The following is a 25,334-nucleotide window of genomic DNA, read 5'->3' on the forward strand; positions in this document are numbered from 1 at the left end:
AATATGGCCAAAGGAAAGTGGCAGAATAGGCTGAGGACTGAGACAGAATTATATGTTTCCTTTAAGTAATATTAATGTCTAAGGCTTATCATTTAAATGATTCCCCACTGTCTGCACTGAGCTGTCTGATTTAGGATTGGTCCTATATAACTTGCCCCAAAGTCAGAATTGACTATATTTATCTTGATTTCTTTCCCTGAACCACCCATTCAAAGTGTCAAAATATATGTAAGGAACTGTAACTCATGTCATTTGACAGCTAACACACCACAGCCTGCTTGATTTTCTTATTGTTTGTTTGACAGGGCAGCACCAAGAAAGAAAGACATAATTTTGATCCACCTTATCCATGCTCTTGATAATAAACTTGCCGCTTTTTTCAGGAAGCCAGGAAACGCTTCAATCCCAGGTCCCTTCCAGTCAATATCTGTCCGCCCCTCCCCCCCGGCAGGTGTGGTTTTACTCCATACAGCATCCGTCATCAACCTGGTTTCCCCAATATGTTTTCAACTGCAACCTTGTATACAGATAGTTGAGCTGTACTCTCATATGATTTATTCACATGTAACATTCAATTACATGTGAATATACATTCTAGTACACACACTACTTGGGCTGTGCAATCAGCAAATGGAGTCTTTCACAGAAGCACTTGTACATGCTCAGTATACCTGTGTTCAGCGTAATGTGTGAACAAGCCTGGCGTGAAATGGGAAGTAGCATGTGGAATAATTGCAGCTTTGTTAGATTTTAAATAGAAAAGCAGTCAAGCAAAGAGTCTTTTGTTCTTAACTTGGGCACCATAATCAGCTCTGGCAGCCAATAGGCACAGCTATATCTCCCCAACCAAGCACACAGTGATGAAAATCAGAGCGTTTGAATCGGTAATAAGAGGTATCGAGACAGTTTAGCAGATTAGCAACGCTCCTTACCATTCAGGGTGCTTAAGAATCATGCTTCTGATGTCTTGGAGGCATGATTTATATAGAATCCTGGAGTTCAGAAAGTTGGTATTTGGGAAGGTTTCTTTCTTCTTCTACTTAAGTAGGACTTTTCCATGCGCCAAATCCAAGTGAGGCCACCCAAACTAATGGAGTATTCTGTACTTCTACAAGTCAGAGCATTACGACCTCATTTCAGTGAAAGGTAATTGCCTGGATGACAAGTTCTCTATTCATACAATCCCCCACTGTAAGTCACAGTTCTCAACTACTCCTTCTATTCTACCTCATGCTTACTTTTGTGTTCCAATGTAAAAATAAATTCTGTAACCTGCCATAAGATGTTAAACGTTTAGAGACTCTGACCCAATATCAAATTGCTTTCCAGGAGATGAAAGCTATGAATGTATAAGGTATGATGGTATGATTTTATTTTCATTCACAAAGGTATACCTGTCCAATTAAGTACTTATACCAACTTAATCGCTGTGCCCTGACAGCCTGCAACATGTCATGAAACCCCATAGACATTATGCATTCACAGTAGAAACATTTTTCGAGAAACTCTTTGCTTAAGGATTTGCTAAAATAACCATCATAGAAACAGCTGTGTCAATGCATTCCACATTTATTCACATTTACATAATTTACTCTGAACAGCTTGAGTTTTCTTAGAATCTACAGAGTTGGCGCACTTTTGACATGGAAAGTAAAGAGTTCAGTGGTTTTCAAAGTTAAATGCAAGCTTAAGTTCTTCAGCCAACTAGGATAAATTGTTTGGGACCATGAATGCTGTAGGGGTGGTAAATACAAAACAGCCATTTTGCCTGCTAAATCCTACTAATTGCAGCTGCAGGTACACACCAGCATGCCAGTGCAAGTAGATAAATAGGTGCTGCTGTGGCGGGAAGGTAAACAGCGTTTCCGTGTGTTCTGGTTTCTGTCATGGTGTTCCATTGCACCAGAAGTGGTTTAGTCATGCTGGCCACATGACCCGGAAAGTTGTCTGTGGACAAACACTGGCTCCATTGGCCTGAAAGCAAGATAAACGTCACAACCCCATAGTCACCATTGACTGGACTTAACCATCCAGGGGTCCTTTACCTTACCTTTACCTTACATTGAACTGATCGTGTGAACAAATTTTGTCATGCAAAAGTAGTTTTTGGATGGCTAGAAACCATGAGCACCATCGCCACTCCAGAAATAATTTTACTATTGATTGCTCCTTCCTACTCTGTGGATCCTCTAGTTCTACTTGTGCTTTTAGCAAACGGCATGGTGCAAGTTCCATAAGACAGCTTCAATTCAGGATTTACTTGGGGGGAAAGCAGTGGAACAGAGACAAATTCTTTCATTTTCAAATATGGAACTACCCTAAAGGGACCCCTGACCATTAGGTTCAGTCGTGGCTGACTCTGGGGTTGTGGCGCTCATCTCGCTTTATTGGCCGAGGGAGCCGGCGTACAGCTTCCGGGTCATGTGGCCAGCATGACTAAGCCACTTCTGGCGAACCAGAGCAGCACACGGAAACGCCGTTTACCACCCCGCCGGAGCGGTACCTATTTATCTACTTGCACTTTGTGCTTTCAAACTGCTAGGTTGGCAGGCGCAGGGACCAAGCAATGGGAGCTCACCCCGTCGTGGGGATTCGAACCACCGACCTTCTGATCGGCAAGTCCTAGGCTCTGTGGTTTAACCCACAGCGCCACCCACATCCCATGGAACTACCCTAAGGATGGACAAATGCCAGATGTGGTTACGCCCAGTTTCTCCACACACACACACACCATCTTAAGTTCAGTTGAAGGCCTGCCCATATCAGTTTGCAATTTTAAAAGAGTCTGCATTAAAAATGGTATGCCATTTCAGTTCATTTCTCCTAAAATGCACATTTTTGTATGTGATTTCCCCCTAATTTTGCATTTTTATCAGCACTTTACCCAAAAAATATTTTTGGTACACATTTTCTGGGAGAACTGCATCACAAAATTCAGAGAAGTGCAAATTTCAAAGGATAGCTGTGTTTTAGTTCGTGTATTGATTCAAGAAATGTGAATGAGGCAGATTCGCATGAAATGTAAATCCAACACATTTCTCCCCCATCCTTAGACAACTCCCATGAGATCTCCATCAAGTTGTGTCACAGAGCCAAAAGATCAAAGACGTACCTGGTAGGGTTGCTGGGGAGACGGGGTGATGCTTATTTTCAGATCATCATAGCTGCAGGAATGGCATCACTGCTGCTTAATTCTGTGCCATGTTGCCCCAGGTTTTTAGAAGCTAAGTACCATATTTTTCTGTGTATAACACGTCCCCATGTATAAGACAACCCCTATTTTTGGGGACCGCAACTAAAAATGGGGGGGGGGTGCCCAGCTCAAATTTGTTGAGCTTTTTTTTGTGGGGGGAGATTGCCCAGAATTACTGAGCCTACCCACCACTGCAAAGCGCACGCATCAATGTGGCCACCCATCATCTGCACATTCGCCACCAAAAGACCACCTGCCCACTCAATGCAACTACAGCCGATTGCACGCACGCCTCACTGCATAAATCAATGTCCAATTGTCAGTAGGCCTTGCCGCAGCAAACAATCACACACCCAATCACCACTGCCAATCTCCTGCTGGCTGCTGCCACGAATCGCCCATCCCTCCTCTGCTTTCCATGTATAAGATGACCTGCAATTTTTGACTATTATTTCTAAGGGGGGATATCGTCTTATACATGGGAAAATACGGTACTTCATGGCCCCTCTTCCTGCTTCTGGATACAAAGGAAATGTTGAAAAAACAGTGTAATAATATTTAAATTCACACTCTCGCCCTTTGAGAGCTTCCAGTGTCTCTGGCCTGAATTAATTTGCTTGCATAAAACCGACTAATAACCTTTAAAAAAAATCTATTGAGAGAGAATTGCAGAGCTGCACCCATACATTACATTGCCCTCCCAGTTTTTCTCCCCCATAGAAATTAGTTTGCACCTGGTTCGCATCAGTGAATTTAAACTGAGCTTAGGTGTACCAATTAGTGCAGTACAAATTAAGAATTTGTGAAGTGGTAATCACCTCTGCAAATCTGAAGCATAGTTTCCCATTCACAAACATGTAATGAAATATGTTTGTTTTTTCCTGGTTGTGTTGGTGATAGGGGGGAATCAGCTTATGTGAACACGTATTCAAATAGTTATGCCTGTGTACCTCATAGAGCTCCCCCTTCCTCCTCGCCTCTTGAAATCACAGCACCTATGCCTGCTATCTAACACCTTTTTTTTTACTGCCAAAGAGAATGTAACCATTGATCTGACACTACAAGTGGGCTGCAAGCACAAGTGATTTTCAAGCAATCATATGTAATTATAGAATGAGGCAAAGTGCCTTATAATGTGGGAAGATATTTTCAGAGGAGGGCAGTCATTATTCTCACCCCAACATACAAGTCACAGTGTTTACACACTCAGGCATTTTCTATTTCCTGAAACGTATCACATTTTAGACCATATTAGAGCACAATAGCAACTGAATGTGTAGGTACACATTGTTTTCAAAACAAAAAAATCAGAGCTGCATGCAGAGTAGAACCAGGGAATCATTGGGCTCTAGGTTAGCCATGACCCTCTTTGAGAGATATTCGACTCATTTGCCTGGCCTTGGACACCAGAATGCCAGAGAACATTTGGTTATCAATCAGCATCCTAATAACACCTCAAATTAATTGGACAACAATACTACCCACCAAGAGCTATCTTTGACCTCCACTCAAACCAGCAGGCAGCCTGGTAGAACTGGATTGCTCACCTGACCTTTCTCCAACTGAGTTCCTGCTGCATAGAAGGATGGAAAAGGGGAGGGTGTGTGATAAGATCACCATGGTTAGAGCATGGTGGTGATAACGCCTAGGTTGCAGGTTCGATTCCAGCTGCATATTCCTGCACTGGAGGAGGGGGGTTGGACCAGATGATCCTCTGCTTCCCTTCCAATTCTACCATTTTATGATTCTAAGTGCATAGCAAAGGAACCTCATATGCACACTTCGTACATTTCTGTTGGGCTTCTTCATACCTTTTATATATCTTGAGGTATATTCACTTTCTTCATATCTCGCTGTCAGGACCAACACAGGCTTCATTATAAGCAGCTGCTGAGCAGGTTCAGGCAAGTTAGCAATGTTCTTACTGGGGAGGCAGTGGGAGGAAGGGCTCACAACCTTCTGATAACTCACTCATGCATTTTTTTCCCAATTCAAAGCCTCCTGGAGGTGTGAACAAAAATCAGCACCAAAATGTTAACACTTCTTTCTCTTAATAGCTCATCAACATAAAGCCATGATCTTGCTGTTAAGTTTTTGCCCCACCCCCCCAAAAAATAATGCTTTTGGTCATGTATATACGTTCCATGTTTCTTATTTTACATGCATTTTAATTTGTGTGTGTGTGTGTGTGTGTGTGTGAGAGAGAGAGAGAGAGAGAGAGAGAGAGAGAGAGAGAGAGAGACTTAGCTTAATGCCCTATTGGTGATATTCTTATTATTTATTCATTTAAAAAAGGCTATAGGATCAAACTAATACAGAACAATTACTAGTCTCTGCAGCCACAACAGGCACTGTGATTCTCACCCCTAGAGATCAGAAAGTTTTCCCAAAATTTTAGTTGGAATTTCCTTTCTTGTCACTTGAAGCCGTTGGTTCCAGTCCTAAGCTCCAGAGCAGGAGAAAAACATGTTCCCTCTTCCATGTGACAGCCATCCTGGCTATCATATCTCCTCTCAGTCTCCTCTTTTCCAGGCTAAACATACCCAGCTACTTCAAGCACTCTTCGTAAGGCTTCGTTTCCAGACCCTTGATCATCTTGGTTGCTCTCCTCTGCACACATTCCAGCTTGTCAACATCCTTCTTATATTAAGGGGCTCAGCCTGCTTTAGGGAAGTTTTTAATGTTTGATGTATTTATCATGCTTTTAATATTCTATTGGGAGCCTCCCAAAGTGGCTTGGGAAACTCAGCCAGATGGGTGGGGTATAAATAATAAATTATTATTAGTAGTAGTAGTAGTTAATAGTATTGATAGAACAGGAGAAGCTGTGGTTCCCCTGTGGCTTCTGAACTGGAGGCCTCAGACAGAGGCAAATGGCACAATGGGCTGCTCTTGTACAAGTGCTTCTGGCTGAACACATATATCTGGAGTTGGCTCTGATGAAGGGGAGTCTGACCCCAAGGCTGTGTCAAATAGTGATAGATTGATAAGCTAAGGATGTACACTTGACCCCAGATAAGATCCAAGTCACTAACTGGGACACTGTTTCTAGCTATTTCTGTAAGATCAAAGTGGTCCCATTCCTGATTACTTTTGGAAGGTAGAAAACATTCGTTTTCTGCCTGGCTTGTAATAATTTTTAATTTGATTGAGGGTGTTGACTTTGCTCTTCTTGACTTTTAACGCTTTGATTGAATTCTGCTACTGCTAAATTGATTTTTGCCTTTTCTGCTTTGTAAATCACATTGGGGGCCCTTAATAGGGCCAAAAGTCAGCATAAAGATATTTTTAAAAATAAATGAATTCATATATATATATATATATATATATATATATACGATCCTTGTAAATGTTACTGGTGTGCCTGAAGCAATAAAAAGATTTCTAAAGAACACAAGCAAGTAATAGTTATGAGATGCTAAATACAGATCACAGACAATATTTCCCAGTGAGAGAAAGAGGTGTGATCATTCACCTTTCATTAATGCTGTCCAGTGCAATCATTTCTTCTCATGACTGCTGCTTCAGTAGCATATTTTCCTCAAATTGGTTGTTCCTCTGTTGTCCTCAGATAGTCACAGGGATGATCCTAGCCAAACAGGGTCATAAATAAACTGATGATGTAGTGTGGCATGGCCAATTAGATCTGGCTAACTGATGATTGATGGTTGGACAGTGTTCTCGAAGCTACAAACATGAGTCTGACCAAACTGTGGGAGGCAGTGGAAGACAGGCGTGCCTGGCGTGCTCTGGTCCATGGGGTCACGAAGAGTCGGACACGACTAAACGACTAAACAACAAACAACTGATGATGTCAAAGAGAAAGTGTGAAGTGCCAAATATATCAAGAAAAAAGACATGATTTTCAGTAATGGCAAAAACACATTTATGCACACATACACCTATGTGTGTGCGCGCACACATGCATGTGTAAAAACATGCAAGTACTTTCAGCTCGGTCTTGCCAAGCCCTAGTTATAATATTTAATAAAACATGTAAATCCCTTGCATATCACTGCCTTGACCATCTAGTCTTGGTTAAAGACTGTTTCTCCATGAGACTATGAAGGAGTAGCCCCAGAATTAGCAGCAAACAGGAGGTCATCAGGATTTGTGCTTTGGAAAAACTCACAGGAAACATTCTGAGCACTACGATGATGGGAATATGACTCATTAAACGCAGATCTCTAGGCAATGAACATTATCTGTTTGTTCTCCATTTTCATTTCTGTCTCATAGCTTTGAGTAAATAAATTGTGTTTCTGCCTAATGCATGACTCACTGCATTTTATAAATTAAAGCTAAGTGACTACAATCTCCTTAGATAGGCAACACCAGAAATCGCTCTTCAGCTTATTTTGAACTTGCAGCTATTTGGTGTGGAAATCATAAAAGGGGAGTTAGCCAATAGTTCAAATGTTCCCAGCAAAATTAGTGCAAATGACAGAGCTACACTGAAGAAGAAAAAATCAATCAGTGAAATGCCACCAACAGAATAAGGTTAAGTGAAGACAGGGACACAGGAAGAGATGGTTTTCTACTCCCCCTCTGCAAGTGGTTTCGAGAAATGGTTCAGATAAATATAAAGTTTTTGTTATGACATGGAACAGTAGGGCATTCCAATAAATTCTCTTTCTTCTGTGGTCCCAGTGAGGCTTGCATTCTTCCACAGTTGAAAATTTCTTCCACTTTTTTTTTTGAGATTCAGGAAAGACAAGTAACAACGGATCCTTTGAAAATGATACCTGCAGTGTTACAGTCTGACAGAAGAACCGGATGAAGTAAAACAGGTTATAGCTCAGCTGCAAGCAAGGAAACCCCATGCCTGGCATTCAGTTGCCTGCTTCAATGCCTATGCCATAGTATCAGACAGAATTGTCTTTTTCAGGCAGGGTGGAAGAAGCAGGAGGCTCCACCAAAGACAAGAAGGGGTGGAGTCATGAGACTATTTAAGCCCTTGTGGGTAAAAGCCTCAGCCCCTAGGGCTTGCTGATCGAAAGGTCGGTGGTTCGAATCCCCGCGGCGGGGTGCGCTCCCGTTGTTCAGTCCCAGCGCCTGCCAACCTAGCAGTTCGAAAGCACCCCCGGGGGCAAGTAGATAAATAGGGACCGCTTACTAGCGGGAAGGTAAACGGCGTTTCCGTGTGCAGCTCTGGCTCGCCAGAGCAGCAATGTCACGCTGGCCACGTGACCCGGAAGTGTCTCCGGACAGCACTGGCCCCCGGCCTCTTGAGTGAGATGGGCGCACAACCCTAGAGTCTGTCAAGACTGGCCCGTACGGGCAGGGGTACCTTTACCTTTACTTCACTCCAGCCTAGGATCTGTAAAAAAAATTCTCAGCACCCTTCCACCCTTACAGTGCGGGTTCTTACTGGCTACCTTGGGGTCAACTAGAAATTGTTGGCCTATCTCTGCATCAGCCTGGTGGACGGGTGGTATTTTTGCCCACTCGCTACTGTAGTTATTGTAGTCTGATGGCAGTTAGAGTGCAGGTACTGTTAGTTAAGTGGACTGTTCACACTCAGTAGGAAGGTGTATGAAGGTTAATAGGTATGGTATGAGTTAAGGTGAGTTGCCTTTATGCACCTTGGAGGGTAACAGATAATAATAATAATAATAATAATAATAATAATAATAATAATAATAATAATAATAATAATTTATTTATACCCTGCCCATCTGGCTGTGTTTCTCCAGCCACTCTAGGTGGCTTCCAACAAAATATTAAAATACAGTAATCCATCAAACATTAAAAGCTTCCCTAAACAGGTCTGCCTTCAGATGTCTTCTAAAAGTCTGGTAGTTGTTTTTCTCCTTGACATCTAGTGGGAGGGCGTTACACAGGGCGGGTGCCACTACCAAGAAGGCCCTCTGCCTGGTTCCCTGTAACTTGGCTTCTCACAGTGAGGGAACCGCCAGAAGGCCCGCGGAACTGGACCCAAGACTTGCCACTCAGGGCTGTGAGACTATGAATAGGATAAAGAGAATTTCTGAAGCTAACCTGAGTTATCCCATTAGAGTTACTGGGGTCCAAAAGTGGGGGACTTGGAGCCCAATAGTGGGAGACTTGGGAAGGATTCCCTACTCACCTGAATTTGTGTGGTTTAAGGACTCTCGTTATTCAGGGGATTTGCTTGTCCGCATAAGACCGCATAAATCCGATAATTCCTGCAGTGTCACCATCCACTGCAAAAACTTAATTGTAAGCTAATAAAATATGGCCCTAGTTCTAATAAAGCTCTTTGTATCTTCCCTTTCTTCCCACCTCTGGCCACAGAAGATATTAAAAATAAAATTATCAAGTTTTCTTTCTGCTTCCTGAGAACTGTTTTTTCTTTTTCTGTCATCAGAAAAACCATAGTAAGCTCCACCTAGCAAACTGGTTAAGAAGATTCTGAGGCACACTTTTGAGGGTTGATCATGGAATAAGGCAGCAGGATGGGGCCCCAAAGGAAACATAATGAGAGAAATTATCTTGATATGAACATAGCTAGTTAAAATTCTTCTCCTTTGAAAAAGCCTACCCTTTTTGGATTATAAACACGAAGGGTGGTAGGCTTTGAACTGTTTGAAAACACTTTTATGTGCTGTTGGGATCTTTTCTGATTACCATTTCTATGTGATACATAACATTTTTTAAAAAATGATATGCAGCTTTTCTGTTGGTTCTCGATGAAATATATTTTCAGATGTGATACCCAGAAGAGGTACCCTTGCAATATGAACTACAGACTCATTCCAACTGTTCCATACAGTCTAACTGGCCTTATATCCTCAGGACAGGTTCCTGTTTTCTGGTTTCTGTCCTGGCAAATCTTTGTTTCCTATTTGAGCCTTTCTGCAATGCCTTGTTTAATATTTTAAATGTGAGTTGCAAAAATTACCATTCAGTGTTCAGCTTTCTCCCAAGAACCCCTAGAAATTAGAATCTCTGGAAACCTCAAGTGGGGGGGAGTACAAAAAGGTGTTTGAACCACTCTGCCCAGTGCCCACTAACATGGTGGAAATAAGGGTGGAGCAACACTCTTGCACTCCTCCATCCTTTTCTGGGTTTAAAAATGTATTTACCGAGTTCCTTGCCATTGCAAAAACTGTACCAGCTCCAGGGCTGTCATGGACACATGTTGGGGGACTAGGAAGTCTATGCATCCATAACTTTTTATTGAGCCCCATACACATTCCAGGACCAAAGGACTGCAGGACCCAGGACTTCAGGCATCATCTGAGGTTACATGATGATGCAGTCACTATCCTGAAATTAAGCTGATCTGTGTCTAGTCACTGCTTTGATGGGACACAACATGGTGCTGCTCATAAACCCATTGTTAAGGAACTACTGATATTCTAGGTGTGGGGAGGTAAGAACACAACAGCTCAGAAAATAAAAAGGTTCTCATATGCACATAGCTTACATGCATACAGCAGAGATATCGTGACCGGGAAAACTTGCTCTAACTGCTAGATGGCCGGTTTGGGAGTTCAGAGTCATGAGGAGAGTGAAGTGAGGCTGTTGCATCAGACTTCTCTTGCTCCTTCCAGAGAGCATTTCATTTTGCTCCAAAAGATGCTGATTTCTACCCAGGCTGTTAAAATCTTTTCCCCAGCTTTCAGGGGACAATTTGCTCAAGTCTTCCTCTTTCATATGCCCAATTATTTTGACCCCAGGTTGTCCACACATAATCAGAAAGATGTTAGTCCTGTAACACCGGTGATAATGTATGTGCTGATCCTTGAGTGTTATAGACTGAGATCACACACACAGGGACCTGACAAGGTGCTGCTCCTTGTAGTTCCACAAAAATCAGGTGCATCTTCACTTAGCTTTTTTTCCCCCAATGCTGAAATTGTGATGAAGCTAACAGTCTCTTGCTTTTTTCATGATAGCGGAGTGTTCACAGACAATTCATATTAAACTGAGGGCATTAAAGTCCAGTATCCATTTGAAGATAATATTGTGGGAACGTAAAGATAGATCATGGAGGGGGAAAACAGAGAGTTTATCCTTTATAGGTCAGAGCAATTCCTGAAAAAGAGCAGAATGAATAATCAAACATTAACATTAAAAGCTGGTTGAAATAGAAACTGTTTCAAGAGCATTCCACTCCTTATCCTGGAGGTGTTTAAGTCTTTGTGAGCAATCACAGATTTAGGGAGTTCAGGAGGAGAATTTGTAGAGGATGGAGCTATGATCCTCAGGATCCAGGTACTGCTCTCACAGCTACATTTTGAATAATTTGTCATTTTTGAACTATTTGTTAAAGGAAACCTGGCATCGACAGTATTGCAGTAGCCCATCTGGAAGTAACTAGGGCATGTATCATTGATGTCAGGTTCATTGTTTCTAGGAAAGGCTGCAGCCTGTGGAGTTGTTAAAGCTGGTGAAAGGCACTCGAGGCCAATGCAGGAAGTGAGAGAAAGTTTGTAAGCAATGCAAAGTCCATAGGATACATCCACAGTCTGGCAAGTCTATTCATACAGAAGAGGCCCTCTGTGAAACAGTCCAACAGTCACTCTTGACCCAACAGCAGCCAAGAGTCATGCAGGCCAGAGGAAAAACATGAGATGGCCAGATATTGCTATCTTGAAGTGATGTAAAATGATGCTACTTGCATACACAAGCCAGCTTTTACCTACTATAGCCCATTCTGCTAGATAAAAGCTGGCTTAAGCCAGCAGAACTCCAAGAGGAGACCTTGGCAAGTTCTGCTCAGCCATATCCCCAATTTGTGAAGCGGCAAATCAAACAAGGGTTTCATGGACTCCAAAGAAGAAGCTGCATAGTGTGGAAGCCAATAATATTTTGCAACCTTTTGTTAATACATATAAGGGAATTTTCAAAGTGAAATGCACTCTTTTGCTTTCTTGGATTTGTCATTCATTATCATTTGCAACTTTTTTTCTATCAAGGCAGCTTTCCATTTGTATACATCTCTCTCTCTCTCACACACACACACACACACACAGAGAGAGAGAGAGAGAGTGAGAGAGAAAGAATGAGAATTATGGGATGAGAAGTTAAGCACTCAAAGTAACAACTGAGCATCTTATTTCAATATTCTAAATTCCTTTATATTAACTCAAACTTGGGGGGGGGAATATCTACAGCAATTTCTGTTGTATATTAACTACAATACTACTTAATAAGATGTATTTGCCCCAAAGACCACAAATAAATAACTAATCAAAAGCCACTGTTCAAGTAAAACATCTTGAGATCAAAATAACTTTTGCCTACAAGGAGGGCTTTAAAGTTCATATCCGGTCACATCCAACATGAAGAATAAGAGCCGATGGATGTCAGCACCAGCAACTGCATCAATATTTTGGGATTAACCTGACTTCTCTGCAGCTATCCTAGCACCAGGGATTATCAGCTTTCAAGATTGCTTTAAATGTCACACAAGTTCATAGTTGCTGAATATGACAGATGAAGCTTCTATCCTCCTTTTGATTTCACACTGGAAAGTTACTGCAAAATTCAAGAGAATGATGAAAATGCCATAAAGTCTCAGCTTCGTAGTTATTCTCAGCTGAGAACATTGGCGAAAAGGTAGAGGAGAGTGGGAATTTTACTCTCAGGGGTTTGAGAGCTTGAACCAGAAGCTTAAAGCCTTTGGCTAAGACCCAGTTTAGTGAACCACTGTGAGCTGTGTGTGCATAAAGACGTTTCTCCAGATACAGAAATGAACAAGATATGCAACATCAGCCCATGATATTGAGGTAGACACTGTGTCCTTCTTTACAGAGGACAGTCTCCTGTTTGAAGGTGTTCTGTATTTGAAAGGCTTTCTGGGCCAAGTCCCTACTTGAAGGGCAGTCCAGACCAAAAACAATGTAAGAAGAGAGAATAAGAACCTTAAGTTGACCATCAATGGACGCACAGTTCAATTAGCCACAGTTCCCTTCAATATAAAGATTATTTTTAAATTTCCATCTAGGCATATAAATTAACATATGGGCAATTAATACAAATCTGTGTCCTTTTTTGTTCTCTCTCTCATGTTTATATATATGTGTGTGTTTTTGTGTGGGGGTGGGTTTGTGTGTGTGTAGGGGGTGTATATGGCTATCCTATCTGCAAAAGGCAAGCAGTATGAAGCTCTGGATTGGCTAGAGCCCTCTTCAGATAGCAACACTTGAACTAAAGTTCTTGGCTGGCCAGCAAGAATGTGAGGGTTCGAAGGAAGGCAAGTTGGTGTTTTGTTTCTGCTGTCTAAATCAAGAGTGGAGAGCCTTAGTTCCATATCACTCCCCGCCCCCATTCCTGAAACAGAGGTCTAGTTGCATATCACTCTTTCCCTGCCTCTGAAACAGCAGCACTAGATAACAATAAGGAGATTCCTTTCTATTGTTTGTTATCGTCATCATTATTCAGCCCTCACTGGCAGGTCACAACAATTTAAAATTCAGGATGACAAATATTTAAAACAGATTACAGTCACAGGAATAGGGACGCGGGTGGCACTGTGGGTAAAACCTCAGCACCTAGGACTTGCCGATCGCATGGTTGGCAGTTCGAATCCCCGCGGCGGGGTGCGCTCCCGTTGCTCGGTCCCAGCACCTGCCAACCTAGCAGTTCGAAAGCACCCGCGGGTGCAAGTAGATAAATAGGGACCGCTTACTAGCGGGAAGGTAAACGGCGTTTCCGTGTGCTGCTCTGGCTCACCAGAGCAGCTTCGTCACGCTGGCCACGTGACCCAGAAGTGTCTGCGGACAGCACTGGCTCCCGGCCTCTAGAGTGAGATGAGCGCACAACCCTAGAGTCTGTCAAGACTGGCCCGTACGGGCAGGGGTACCTTTACCTTTACCTTACAGTCACAGGAAAAGAGTGTGGCCAGAAAACACACATTTCTGGTCCACATACACAAACCCAAACTTCTAATAGAGACAGTACTACCAAGAGGGGCCTCTCTGCTGATCCTGGAAGTCAGTTGGGAAAGAGGCAGTTTCTGAGATATTTGAGGTCTTCATCACACACAGGTCACTAGGGTACCAGGGTGATCTATAGTGATGGTGGGGGCACTCAGGAGTGATCATGTCAATACACAGGTCTATGCATCTTATCATTCCACAGTGGGATTTGGCCTCAACAGGAGTGTCTGAAATGTCTCCCAGCTCACTCCATCACAATAAACTTCAACTTTCCCACTGTCAATGTCTCTACTTTCTCGCTCCCATGCCATGGCCACTGGTGTTGCACAACCTGCCTTCTCTCTTGCTCCCTTGCCCCACCCTGACTTAATGCAAATCCAGGATTATGATGCAGCACTAAAAATCATCCTATGGGGGCTGCATGATGACAGCCTTACATGTTTATGTATATAGGAAGAAAAGCTGTTTTCGTTAATTGACGGTGAATTGATTCACATATTGAGAAAGGATCAAAATAAATCAAAAGCATGTTGAACAGGGAACAATTATAGCAACCTGTCATTTGCTCCTCCACATAGGTGTGTTGTACATTTGCCACTTACACAGTAGAGAGAATTTTATCATGCCATCCTTTGTTATCATAATGTTACAAGTGGGTGGCAAAGTGTCTCTACCATTTCTCCTTGAAGTGCATAAAAGGTGTCTGTCACTGCACTCTACTTTTAAGCGCTGCTTCTGATAATTCTGCTGCTTGGGATTTCATTTGGATTTCATTTACAGGCGGAGGTTTGCCTTGTTTTTCTAAAACTTTATTATCCTATTGTGAATTCTTGAATAAACAAAGAATGGTTCAGAACAAGTTTGCCTAACTGAGTATGTAATGTCTGACCCTGATGCTTTAGAGAAAGTGCAAAACAGCACAGGACATAAACAGAAGTACTCCAGACTTCATGGATAACTTAACAATGAGCTATAACAGGACAAGATAATGTAAAGCCTGTCTTGAGACACTAAAGCCCAGCTTTGTATACTATCTTTGGTAGACAGCATGAACTTTTGTTCACCTTCTTCTAACGAAGAGAATAGGCAGAATTGTTTTGACCACTTGCTACTGATAAAGAAGGATGAGTGGGGTGAATATTAAGGAGAACCATGCAGACAGATCTATAGGTTCCTAACTAGCTGTAATTAATCACACCTCTAGCCTAGGGATGGGAACCTGTGGTCCTCCAGACATAATTGGTTTACAGCTTCAAGCATACTTTGTTAGCAGACCTTGCAGCTTGGGTGAATAAAACTGAAATAAGCTTCTGGAATTCAAAGACTTTATTCATCCATGAACTATTTACAGGATGACTGAAGATGAGAGTGAGAAAATTGAAGCATGGTGTGAGATAGAAACACAGGCAATAAATATTCCAGGAAACAGACATGTGCTTTGGAAGGACATACTGAACTAATAAAGTGTAGAGCCAGTGTGGTGTAGTGGTTAGAGTGCTAGACTAAGACCTAGGAGACCATGATTCAAATCTCCATACAACCAGGAAACTCACGGAATGACCTTGGGCTGGTCACTCACTCTCAGCCTCACACGGTTTTTATGAGGATAAATTGGGGAGGAGAACTATACTTGGGAGAAAGGTAGTGTATAAATGCAATAAATAATAATAGTGTGAATGATTATGCTTAGAGTTGTACCATTTGTCTTTGGTCTGTTATTATTTATGAAATTATTGGGGAAAATAACTAAATAAAATAAACATCAAGCCTGAATAAGAGTTCTGGCGAACTCAAAAGCTTGCCTACTGCTTTGTGACATTTTAGTAGGTCCTCCTAAATATATTAACCTAATAGAATTATTATTATTATTATTATTATTATTATTAGCCTTTATCTGAACTTCCGCCTTCCTATGCAAGGTGGGTTTACACTCTTTTATATGATTTCTTTTTATAGGATTTCTTTCAAGGGACATTCCATCATATAAGCTTGCACCAAAGTCTGAACAGTACACTCAACACACAGTTTTGCCACCTCTTCTGCTGCTTGCAGAAACTAGACCATAGCCACTGGCATTTCACTTTGTTTTGCAACATATGACCACATTCACGTTTGATTCAAAGAGGCATGCAAAACCTTTGCTAGCCCCTTAGAAGCTGTGCCTTTTCATCCTTCCCATTTTCCACTTAAGTGAACGCTGCTGTTGCATTTGCTGATCAGTTGCTTTTGGCTGTTTATAAGGATTAAGCTGCAAGGGAAGGTTAGTGCGTGTTGCAACTTGCCTCCTCAGAGTACAGTAGATGAAGTTGCTCTGGAGAGCCTTTAAAGTCCTACAGTTCTGGTGTGGTGGAGGGGAACTGACAGACAACAGTGGTCCTGCCCCATCAAGTTAACTTTGGCGGCAGAGATGGAACTAATGCAGGTAAAGTCACAGCAACTCCAGCACCCCATGATCCCTCCCAATAAGGCTGATCCTCTAGGGACAGTTTAAATTGAGCAGTAAGCAGCTTTGTGCCATCAGAGTGGCACACAGTTGTGCTAACTACACTGACACAGTGCGGAGCTCTGCCCCTGAGGGAAATTAAGAGAGCCCTTATGAGTGAGTTAACATGCAGTGACAAGAAATATCTCAAGGCAATAGTTTGTTTTCTGAGGGGGGGGGTTACAAACTGTCTGAAAATTGGGCATATAACAAGAAATTATCTTCCAGCTTTATCTACCATGACAATTGCAATAAGCCTGGGAAATGAATACCTATCTATATTTCATTCCCCTTTGGATCACTAACGTATATGATGAGCCGATCCCTGAAGGAGCATATTTATGTGAGATGATTCAGAACGCTCACCATCTTCCCCACACAATGTTTCCTTTCTGTCACCAGGGATGCACTTGGATAGAGAGTGTAATTTGTGGCCTGAGATATCAGCAGCTTCCACGATGATTTTCCAGAATTTTCTAAGTACTTTTTTCAGTTGTTGCAATCAAAGAAATTGCTTCTAGCTTGACATACATGGAAGTCTGCCTCACACATTACATTCTCCATATAAACGTGCCCCCCTCATATGAAGAGGTCTCCGAATGTTACACCCACTCACCCTCTGTATATGTGTGAGACTGCATGCATCCGTCTAAAGTTATATTCCTCCCTTCCCTTTTTCTTGGAAGATCACTGGCAGGCAGCTCATAAAGATTGGTTTCTGCAAATACTGCAAGTTGGTCAGCATCCTATCCTACATAGCTGACACCAGAAGCCAACACCTGGGCACCTGCCAAGGCACACACCCCTGAAAAAAGGCCAACATCAGGAGCCTCTTGGCTCTGCTCCTCCTTGCTATTACTGCCTGTCTACCTGCTTTCAGTGAGTCTGAATGAGCAGTGAGCAAAGAGAATAAGAAGCAGTCTTCATATACCTTGACCTCCCTCCTGACCTTGGTTTCTCCCTCCTGGTGGCTGTGCAGATTGGACTCAAAGAAAGAAGGCAAAGTGGCCCTGACAACAGTAAGAAAGAGAAGTGGGCCCCCTCAGGAAAAGGGCCCACTGAGAGCATCTTGCTAAAGCCCACTCATGCCCTGCAAAAAAAAAGCAACTTGGAACCAGTGCTGCTATCCCTCGCTGAATCAGGAGTATGTGTGATGGCCTCACATGTGTTACCATTTTGGACCACTGCTGCGATGTACAGTTGCACCATCCTGATTTGACACAATATTGGGCCATTATCGGAATGCAACTTGGCCCTTGGCCCCAATCCCTAATGCACTTTGGCCGTGCATAATGGAACATGAAACCTGAATCTGTGTTTCCTGAAAGGAAAAGAGCTCAGGAACAGTCAGAAGGAACAGTTGATTATATTTTTCCCCTTTAGAGGAATTTGTTGTTTTTGTTGTTATGCTTTCTGTAACAATTGCTTCTACTGCTCTGCCTAGAAAGGAGTTTTCTTATTTTTGAGAAATCAGATGGTTGTCATACGGCTGCAAATTCCGTGTGCCTTGTTAGGAAGCTTTTTGAGGCCACCTGCACTGCCACAGGGCAACATTGTAGCAGAAATTTCAAACCTTCCTATCCCTCCAGGCTACTCAACAAGAGACTCAATAAGCAAAGAAATGCATATGAGTCAGCACACTGGTAGTTCTACATAAATATGGAACAGCGGTAATAGCAATAGGATCAGGAACATAAATGCCATCATTTATTAACCTCCAGATTTTGTGCGGCACTTAGAACATGAGTCTTATAAAACCAAATTATCTGCTGGAAACCTGAGCTTTGTTTTATATAGCATGCTTAAGAGTGGGATGTTTAGAGTCCATTCATGTTTAATTAGAGAAGTGATTTCTTCCAGTTCAATGAAAAAATTGGGGCATACATATGGCACTTAAGGAAGCAATGAATCATTCAATTTGCTTATGTTGTGTTGTGTTTATGATGTTGAATCTTGTGGTGCTACTTGGCTGAGCCAGTGCTAAGCTAGAATAAGCATGTTCAACAGGCAGATGGCGAAGGTCTGTGCCGATGGAGTGATGCTGGCATCACTTTGCAGCCAACAAGATGGCAGTGAAAGCTAGCAAGGCCAGGCACAGGGATACGTCCAGTCAATCCACATACGCACAAACCCCCGTCCAATACAAAAGGGTTTTGAATTGTTCTGTCCAACTTAAAATTGGCCTCAGGGGCCACTCACTGTCTCATCGCCCTTAAAGGCCCAGCAATTAGTTACATGAGATAGAGCAACATTGTGGAATACACTCCTTCCCCAGTGAGTTAAGAGTGGGGAAAGACATTCACTTTGGATCACTTTTGAATGCAAATCCTATCTAATTTGTGCTTTCTGGGGAAAGAAAAACATGCAAACTGAAACACAGCTGCCCAAAATCCACACTTCCCTGGAATCTGTGATGTAATTCAACAACAATAACAGCAGCAAAATGCATACAAAAATGTATATAAGAGAAATGTGCACTACTTTGATGACGTTTTCATTTCAAATTGGTGTGGAAATGTGGGGAACTGAATTTAAGATTGGAAAAATGAGAATTGAAAGGGGGGAAATGGACAGATTAGTTCATCTCTACAATGAGATCACTCAAGTTGTATCTCTCTCCTTATTTTAGCATGTTTTTAAAGCCTAATTGTTTGCAGGCTTCCCCCCACCCCCCACCCCAATGCAATGCTATGCTATTTAAGTTAGATCCATCTGGTGCTGTTGTTTGTATTGCCTGATTCTGGGTTTTGAAACAGGGTTTTTTCCCCTATGGTTTTCACTTTGTTTTCTGCTTTTGTAAGCTCCTTTAGGTAAAATATTTAGTGGAAAAGAAGGATAAAAACTGAATGGTTGAATGAATGAATGAATGAATGAATATAAAAGCTGTTAGAAAAAATGCAATCTGTTTTGTAGGAGGGAAAGGAAAGTGTTGAGATTAAAATATCAACACAGGTCTTGTGGGCAGGAGTAGCTTTATGGGGCAGCCTGGGAACTAGAAAGAGAAAAAAGCAAGGATAAGGGGGTTGAAGGAAAGGTGAAGAAGAAGTAGTGCAGCGAGAAATATAAACTTGAGAGAAGGGTTGGTGAAGGAGAAGGAAGGTTGAGGAAAAGGTCCGAGGAGACAGGAAGATGAAGCAAAAAGGGTAAAATGAGAGGGAGGTCTGTAAAGACATTTCACAGCATTTAAAGTCAGAAACGGGTAGCCAACATGATGCCCTCTAGATATCATTCAGTTACAACTCCCATGAGGGGTGTCTTGCCCATAGAGGCAAGTGGCGCGAGGTGCCAGGGCGCCAAGTCCTGGAGGGCGCCAGGGAAGAGGCAGAGGCTGGACGTGGCGCCTCCTGGCATCCTGCCCTTGCCCGTCTCCACCATGCCATGCTGAAGCAGCATGCACCTGGAGCATCCGCCTGCCATAACCATCGCCGCAAGGGTGCCAGGGAAGAGGCGGAGGCTGGGTGTGGCGCCGCCCGGCATCAGCTCGCTGCCCTCACCCACCTCGCTGAAGCAGCGCCGCGCCCAGAGCCTCTGCCTCTTCCCTGCCAGAGGAGCCGCCCTCCAGGTGCTGCCTGCCTCCTCCAGCCCCGCAAAGCTGCCAGCAGTGCCGCAAAAAGGTCAGCAACTCTGGGAAACGGGGGTAGGGGGTACCAGAGGGATCTTTGCACCACAGCGCCAGATATACTTAAGAAGGCCCTGACTCCCATCAGCCCCATCCATCATGTTCGTAATCAGGGATGATGGGAGATGGAGTGCAACAGTATTTTGAGGGCACCACATTGGCTTCACCTGATGTATGTGTTGTGCAAAATGGGACGTGCCAGATGAGCCAGCCTAGACAGCAGTGGACAGAACAGCAGAGACCTGAGAGCAGGGTGGCGGTGGGGGGGGGGGAGAGAAATAATGAAGGAGAAAGCAGGGTTGGGCAAAACCTCTTAGGTTTAGTGATATGAAGAACTGTGCATTATTGGCAGGAAGAAAATGTACCGTTTAAGGGAGGTTTGGAGTACTAAACAGAGTGGACAATGAAACATCTTGTCAGAGCAACTGTACCTTTCAGAAGCAAACTTATCCCAGCTTCTATTATTACATCAACATAATCACCCAGAATCCTAAGAGAAGGATATAGGTATAATAAAAGGCTGCTCACACTGTATCTCCCATTGTGAAGAATGTTCTTTATTAAAAGTTACTCTGACTTTATTCATTGTTTCCATCAGTCTATTGAGACTCTTCTATTCCATCAGAATCTGGGAAGAAGAAACCTTGCAAAAGGCAGTATATACTTCCAATTATGGGACTTGAAGATTGTATGTTGTTATCAGTAAAATAATGCTGCTGTTTAAGTGCTGGGGAAAATGAAATTTCCCCGCAGCAGATGTTGTAGACAGAGAAAAGATACTCAGATTCCCACCAGCTACCAATTTTGCATGTACTAAACATTTGGTCTCAGCCCAGTGCTAGACCTCACTGTGCAGGCCTTCTGAATCTGTACAGTATTTTTTTACGCCGCTCAACCTCTATCAACTGCTTCCATTCCCTCAGGGTCTGCAGTGCTCTTCCTTCCCTCAACTCCTTCTCTTTGCCTTTTGTGGTAAATCAGTTGCTGCAGCTGTCTCTTTGTTGGTTTGAAGAGAAAGAGAAGAATGCCTTTTGCTCCAAACTCAAGGCCTTCCTGTGAATCCATAGGAAAGGGATTGAAAATAAAACTGCCATTCTCACGAGCCCTTTCTACATACAGTATCTATGGTGCAATCACACTTTGAGCACTATGTACAATTCTGATTGCAACACATTAAAAAGAGCTAGAATACCTTTCCCACTCTTATGTGGGGGTGAATTTGCTACACTCAGGTCAACCCAGGGGATGACTCAAATGATTTGTCCCTGGGATGGAGTGTTGGGTGGTATGAATGGACAACTGGCCAATACAAACAGGGAGAGAGCAGAGATATATTATATCCATCAACTGTTTCACTTTAAGCTTTGAGAGGTGTAAAAAGACAGGACAACATTTTGCTATCATAAGTGGTTGGGAAGTCCATCAATGTGGACAACTTAAAAATGGCTTTACACAAAGTCATAGAGGATAAGGCTGCCAGTGGCTATTAGCCAGTCTGAAAGATAATATGCCTCTGCATATCAGATGCTAGAGATCATAAGCAAGAGAGTGCCATTGCCTTCCTCTCCTGGTAGTGGGCTTCGATAGGCATCTGATTGGTCACTGTGAGAACAGAATACTGGACTACATAAGCTTTTGGTCTGATCCAGCAGGGCTTTAAAGTTATTATGAGCCACCAGTAGAGAATACGTTTGCAGAAAACGGAGAATAAGAACAGCAAAGCTCATGGATCATGTTTTATGTTTCCAGTAACCACAGAGCAGTTTGCCAAGGCTACTGGTGTCTTGCAAAATGAGGATCTAGCCCAAGTTTAGTATTACAGTAAAATAAAATAAGGTAGGAGACTAACCTGTTTCAATATCACATTTACTGCCTTTCATTTCAGGCTTGACCTTCTATGGCTATGTTATCAACTCTCATTAACCAAAGTTAATAATGGAAGCCCTGACACTTTGGGTAATGGCATAATTACAGTTAGGAATAAATGGGGCATATTCAATACAAGCAAAACCTAGCAGTTCTTAAGCACCTTTAACAATAACTGTTTGCCATCCATTCATTAAGACTATTAAAGTATCTGAATTAGAAGAATTCTATATTAAAAAAAGCTTTCTGCACATAAAACATGGAATAAAATAAGGTGGATCTTGAGTTATAGTTGAAGTTCTACCACTCTCCAGATATGAAAAATGATAAAGATCAGGATTATTTTTTCATTTAATCATTTCAGAATGATAACATTTGCTTATGTATAGATCGACCTGAGGTTGGAAAAATCACAGAATCTCCCTCAGGCAGAGAGTTTATACAGATGGGTTATTTTTTATGTAACTTAGAGTACAGGAAAATATTTATTCTTCACCTGCTAAATTTAATAGGATCCCCACCACCTTAGAATGCGGTAGCAAACTAAGATACTTTTGTAACTTTTGCTTGCTTTGGGATGTCTTTATGTTTTCTTGCAACATTAATGAAGCAACCAGAGTATTCAGGGAGGAGGGGTAAAAAAGACAGGACCACATTTTTAAAAGAAGTCTAACAATATCCGGTGTAATCAGAAACAGTGTCTTAAGTTATAGAGGAAAACATGCTTCCTCTGCAACTTGCTACAGGCTTCAACAAGCCTGTGCTTTCAAAAAAAAGTACATGGTTTTTTTGCTATCCCATTTTTCTACAGCCTAATAGATGTAAGAATGCTTTTCCAGGCCTTCATCCCCATGTGCTTCTAGAATCTTGGATGTGTTTTTATGGGGAATTCTCTCTAAATGACATGAAACCTTGGTACCTTAAAGGCCGTTCCTTCCCAGTATTGCAGTTGGTGAGTTTGGAAACATTCCACAAAAAATCAGCTGAAGTCATGCTGAAGTCCACAGTATTGATTCAAAATGGTGCCTTCATCCAAACATTGATGAAGACTGCCACCCTCACTCCAGGAAGCCTTGCACCAAGTTTGGCAATGATACCTTGAGAGGAGGCCAAACCTATGTCAAAAAATTGGTGAAGTCACACCAAAGTGACGTTTCAGCCAGACAACTTCATTCAAAATGGTGCTTGACATCCCAGTGGTGACAAAGTCCACTGTCGTACCTCAGGAATCCTCATGCTGAGTTTGGTGACTGTATCTCAAGAGGCATCTAAATGGGCAAGCAGACAAACCACTTGCCAAAATATATAATAGACAATTGTCCTCCTGTCCTGATTTTAGCAGATGAATCTTTGGTGGTATCCAGAATACTGTCTACTGATTTGTAAGGCTCAAGGATGTGGACAAGGTGCTTGGTTTGGTCCAGATGACCACCTATGCTCTTGACCCTTGACCTTCATGGCTTATAAAAACTAGAGTCAGGGACCTATTGTAAGAGGGATGGTTCCTGCCTGCTTAAAGGAGGTCGTGATAAGACCATTCCTTAAGAAATCCTCCCTGGATTCAGAAAATCTAAGTAATTATTAACAGGTCACAAATCTCCTCTTCTCAGGCAAAGTAAGACAGCATGGTTGTGGGCCAGATTCAAACTCTTTTGAATGAATGATTTTCTAGATCCATTTCAATCAGGGTTTAGGCCTGGTTTGGGCACAGAAACTGCCTTGCTCACCCTATGAGGAGAGAGACAGGGAGAATGTGTCCTGGTTAATTCTCATTGATGTCTAAATTATTTTTAATACCATCAGCCATGGAACTTTTCCAGAACAGCTGTCAAAGTTGGGGTGGCACCACCACTCTGCAGTGATTCTATTCCTACTTGGATGGTCATTTTCAGAGAGTGATGCTTGGGGAATACTGTTTGTTCCGATGGAGCCTTCAGTGTGGAGTTCTTCAGGGTTTAATTTTATCCCCTAGGCTGTTCAGCATCTGCATGAAACCACTGAGTGGGGTCATCTGGAGTTTTGGAGTACATGGTCAGCAACCTGCTGATGACACAGCTCTAAGGTAGCGCTGTGGTCTCAAGCACTGAGCCTCTTGAGCTTTCTAATTAGAAGGTTGGCAGTTCAAATCTGCGCGACAGGGTGAACTCCCATTGCTCTGTCCCAGCTTCTGCCAACCTAGCAATTTGAAAGCATACCAGTGCAAGTAGATAAATAGGTGGCATTAAGGGAAACGGTGTTTCCGTCCACTCTGGTTTCTGTTACGGTGTTCTGTTGCAGCAGAAGCGGTTTAGTCATGCTGGTCACATGACTCAGAAAGCTGTCTGTGGACAAATGCCAGCTCCCTTAGCCTGAAGCAAGATGAGTGCCACACCCCGTAGTCGCCTTTGATTGGACTTAACCATCCAGGGGTCATTTACCTTTTTTACCTTACCTTTACAATGACACAGCTCTCCACTTCTCCTTTATATCTGCTGGTGTGGCCATGGATGTGCTAGATTGATATCTTACCGCAGCAATGGACTGAAAGCCAATAAAATGGAGTTTAATCCAGGCAACAATGGATTAAATATGACCTGCAAGACCATCTATTCCCTAGAACTGATGGATGGGATATGGTCTGTTCTAGACAGGGTTTCACTCTCTCTGAAGGAGCAGGTATGTGACTTCAGTGAAGCAGAATGCCGGCCATCATTTTGGGCTGGTGGCCCAGCTGTGCCTCTATCTGGTCCTTTAACAGCCTAACATTTGTTGTATATGCTCTGGTAATCTCTAGTTTGGATTACTGCAATATATTATATGTGGGGCTGCCTTTATTTATTCAGAAATTACAGGTGGTGTTGATGGGAGCAGGAGTCCAAGAACAATTGGGTATCACCTGGTTAGAGAAGTTTCACTGATCATTCTAATCTGCAGCTTCCTGTTCCTGAATTACTATTATTAATATTATTACTTTCACCAGTCCCAATTTATTGTCTCAGAATAAAACAATAAGCCTTAGTGCATTGGAGTGGTATATGAGGGAATGACTCTTCGTATATAATTGAAAACTTATCTGCTGCAGACAATTAGAATTACCCCCCCCCCCAACTGACTCTCAACTGTTACATTCTGATGGATAGATGTCTCTAAAAGCATAATGTTGCTAGGCAACTCTACAAAGAAGCAGCACCACACCATGAAGTCACCCACTCAGCAAAAAAGGGAAAAAAGGAACATTCCAAATGTTTCCAAAGTGAAAACTGGCACTTTCTGATTCTATATTTGTTTTAAATCGATCAAAACTCACTGTTAAGGTATAACAGT

The 25,334-nt window shown here is 42.5% G+C and overlaps 1 long non-coding RNA gene across 1 annotated transcript; it reads right to left on the reverse strand.

Moving 5' to 3' along the window:
- Positions 1-980: 980 nt before the first annotated feature.
- LOC310676697 lies at positions 981-6,760 on the reverse strand. The gene is made up of 3 exons (XR_014510681.1): positions 6,669-6,760; positions 5,005-5,194; positions 981-1,108 (listed from the first exon to the last, which is right to left on the reverse strand). It is a non-coding gene; the product is annotated as an uncharacterized lncRNA (long non-coding RNA).
- Positions 6,761-25,334: the final 18,574 nt, after the last annotated feature.

This window comes from Podarcis tiliguerta (genome assembly GCF_965153285.1).
Source record: "Podarcis tiliguerta genome assembly, chromosome: 4".
Classification (NCBI taxonomy): domain Eukaryota; kingdom Metazoa; phylum Chordata; class Lepidosauria; order Squamata; family Lacertidae; genus Podarcis; species Podarcis tiliguerta.